At 47.5% G+C, this 3,889-nt stretch overlaps 1 pseudogene across 1 annotated transcript; it reads right to left on the bottom strand.

The window, feature by feature from the left end:
- Nucleotides 1-1,088: 1,088 nt before the first annotated feature.
- Nucleotides 1,089-3,565, bottom strand: LOC147977049 (uncharacterized; annotated as a pseudogene). The gene is made up of 2 exons (XR_015601758.1): nucleotides 2,281-3,565; nucleotides 1,089-1,649 (listed from the first exon to the last, which is right to left on the bottom strand). The product of XR_015601758.1 is annotated as an uncharacterized LOC147977049 (transcript).
- Between the last annotated feature and the right edge of the window lie 324 nt (nucleotides 3,566-3,889).

Below are 3,889 nucleotides of genomic sequence, written 5' to 3'. Positions count from 1 at the left end.
TGCTCCTGTATGAAGATTGTGAAGTGATACAGTTCCGAGTTGAACAGTATCCATATTATTGGCAACAAGGTGGATCCACATGGCTGGACCATATGATGATATGAAGTCTCTTGTTAACCCGCAAGCAGCTAGTCTTTAGACTAGAACTAGGAACCTGTAGAGATTGCTATATATGGCATTAATTAGAGCATTCTCTACATCTTGAGTTCATAAAAGCACCCTTTATAAAAAAAATACTGTTTAAGATGAATTTTTTTGCTTAGTAGGGCAAACAAATGGGATTAGAGCACACTTTGGCATAATTTTTGTGAGTTTTTTTAGAAGTTTTATTTGATTCATGACACTCTCTTTGCTCCAAATCCTCGTGTTATTTGAAGTAACTGTCCAAATATAGCATTCTATTGCAAGTGATGCTTTAAAATAGGGTCTCATGTACTCTATTTTGAAGACAAAGGCCGCGTTTGGCTCCTCTCCGCTCCGGAGCGGACGAGCCTCTAGCTCATTTTTACGGAGCGGCCTAAACTGAGCTCCACAACTCCGCGGAGTCGGAGCAGATGGGATGGATTCTGAACACGGCCAGAGAACAACTCCCATTGATATACACACCACGTAAAAATTGCTATGCTGACATCATAATTAAATTATGTAGGATTGACAGAGTGGAGTTCAGACTCAACCCTTGCTTGATCAAGACTCGGCCATGGTTGATACATAGAAACATCTAGGAAGATAAAAATTAAAGTAAGGCTTCATCTCTTGCAAACTTGTCATACTGGTGGAGTGATAGTTACATTAATCACCAGACCCAGTATTACCATCCAAAAAACATAAGTACCATCGGAGTGAACAGAAACAAAAACACACAACAGGCAAAGAAGTGGCAACAAGCTCTTGACAACCCCCCGTGCACTTATCATCATCAACAGGTTTCTCTTTCTGTACTTAGCAAAGAGGATCTCAGATACGGTCCCTTGCAGTCGTCGATTGTGCATCCAAAGCAATATGCTTTCTTAAACTGGAGGCATCTAATTGACCAACTATTCATGCTGGTGGAGTGATGGCTACATTCATCATCAGACCTACAGTACTACATAAAAAATAGTATGCATACAATTTAACCTCTTCAAAGATGATACAGGCAATGAAGTATCAACCATTGCTAACTAGTCATACTGACAGAGTACATGAAACTAGCATATACATACCCTCATAACACACATACACACAACTGAAGTACCAAACAGTTTAACCAAATGCCCGTATCATCAAAACACAGCATACATACGCATGTACACGACTTGAAACAGGCTACTCCGGCTGGCAAATAAGTGGCAGCAAGCTCCCCACAGCACACTTGTCATCATCAGGTTTCTCTTTCTATACTTGGCATGTAAACCTCGGAGTCATTCACTTATCCTCAGGATACGGTTTCTCGCGGTCGTCATCTGCACATCCAAAGTAGCGATTCTGCTGATAAGAGAGCCCTTGCCATCTTTGGCAGGACGCAAGAAGGCATCTAACTCTGCCACGATTTCTTTTTCTTTATCAGCATTCATCAAAGCTTGGCTGAAAGACTGCAGTGCAGCGATGAGGACAGAGGAAGTTTCTTCTGTGTCCTTGGGATCATCATCTTCAGTTTCTGATTCCTCCTGCTACAAAGAGGGATTTCAGTGTAAGCAAGAAATTGAAGTGTATGTACATATACAAAACTGTGCAAGGCTACAGATTATGATGATACAACATCAATTTACTTTAGCTCTTACTACAAAGGTAGTGAAGATGAAACATGATACTGTTCCACAATGCCATCTCAGTTCCATCTGCAATCTCAGTTCTCTGTGCAGCACTGTATAATATGATCGTACTACTAACAAACAATCTGCAAACGAATTTTTGTAACATGATTCATACAAATCAAACATGTTTAAACTTAAGATAAGAGTCGATACCAGCCGTTCAGAACACGATAAACCAATGTTAATGTTAAAATTTAGAGTATTGCATCCTCATTTGAGCGGCCTGTCAAGAGGTTCAGATATCACATAATCTGCTACGCATGCTAAAATTTAAAGTATTCCTTCTGTGCACTAATATAAAACCTGCAATCAAATTCTTATAATATGGTCTAGGCAAATCAGACATGCTACTGTTTAAAATTGAGATAAGAATCAGGCAGTGGCCTTTCACAACACAATAATCCAATGCCTTTAAGTTACATAACAGCATATTATCTATGAACAAGGCACTGGAAGAAACTCTTACATATAAGCACAGGCTCACCTTGCTTTGTACCAAAGAGGGAGGCCATGCCATGACATAGGGATGGGCCGCCTCATTATGCCGATATGCACCATTATAGAGCTTGCACATATCTGATGTTTCCAGGCATATTGACAGGTACAGCTCACGATATTCTGTGTCCTTGAGGTAGAAAATACAGAGGTAGACAAAGCCATCGATAACTGCCACAAGGTCCACATTGACATTACAATAATCCTCTTCCTCCATTGAGCACCCAGTGAGCTCCCTAACAATTGGGCGCAATGGGAAATTCTTGTACGTAATCCAGCTGTTGACGACACTGCCATTGTCCAGGAACCAAGAAACAATGGTGTTATCCTTTATATCTACGATGCAGAGCTTCCCATCCTTGGTCTCACCAAGCTTATATGTTGATTCACCCAACTCCGGTTTCAAAGGCGTCGGCAGATCAATCAGGGAGAACTGAAAGGTCATGGTTTCGAGCACAACAATTTGGTCATGCATCCAGCCTCTCCAGTAAACGAGCCCATGCACCACTCCGCTGGCCCTGAGCCTGTCAGATACAGTCAGCTGCAGCGTAGTCTCTGGGAAAATTTGCCACTCCATGGTGTCCGATGAGAAGACGGCGGCGCGCTCCGCCCGTTGGCCGTCTACACGCACACAAACCACGCGGGACGGCCTCCGGCCGTCTTCGGGGAGGAGCGTGTAGAATTCAAGGTAGATCTTTCCCACCGGCGGCAGATCGAGGAACAGATCCAGGACCTGCGTCAGCGGGCTGTAGGCGGCTACCCGCTGAGCGCCCTCGCTCCAGTTGTCGAGGATGAGGTAGCCGCCGGAGCTAGGAGTCTCGGAATTGATCTTCCACCCGGAGGAGAGGGCGTCGCCGTGGCGGACGTCAAAGAAATCGGCGGCGACGAGGTCCGGGTCGCGGCGGCGCCAGGGGCAGGGGTGGAGCGGGACGACCTCCATGTTGGGCTCGAGGAAGAGCGCGAGCACGGGCGGCGCGTGGCGCTCGCGGAAGCTGCGGCGGAAGGAGGGGAACGTGCGGGCGGCGCGGCGGAAGGCGCGGCAGGCGCAGGCGGCGCGGACGAGGGTCGGGAGGGCGGGAAGGCGGAGGAAGATCTCGCGGAGGAGGTCGTCGCCGAGATCGAATATGGTGGTGGGAGCGGGCGGCGGCGGTGGGGAGGGCGGGGAGGCCATGGTCGGCGGCGGTGGCGACTGGCGACGGCGGACCCGGAATTGGGAACGGCCAGTGCGGTCAACTCCAACGACCCATTTGGTCCGTTCGTGTCCACGAAGCAAACAAACGGATGTCTACAATTTTTTCTCTTCTTTTTTTTCGCCAAGACCATTTTCAACCCAAATTTGCATCGGCGAGGTCACGCCTACAATGCTCTAATGTTGTCCTCTTCTAGCATGTCCGTCCATTCCCACTAATTCACTCACTGACCCTCCCGCCCTCCCGCCATGGCCAACGCGCCCAACCCCGCCGTCGACCATACCCGACCACCACCGTCCTAGTCGTGGTCGCCGGCGCCATGCGTCTGAAGAAGTCAAAGATGATGCGCACTCCGGAGGAGATGGCGAAGAGGGTTGTTCGGAGAAAGAAGAAGCCACTGCCGCCTCA

The sequence above is a fragment of the Triticum urartu genome, chromosome 4A, assembly GCF_056163025.1.
Source record: "Triticum urartu cultivar PI428250 chromosome 4A, HENAU_Tu73, whole genome shotgun sequence".
In the NCBI taxonomy this organism is placed as follows: Eukaryota; Viridiplantae; Streptophyta; class Magnoliopsida; order Poales; family Poaceae; genus Triticum; species Triticum urartu.
The sequence above is the reverse complement of the archived record's forward strand: the minus strand, read 5'-3'. Positions and strand labels throughout refer to the sequence as shown.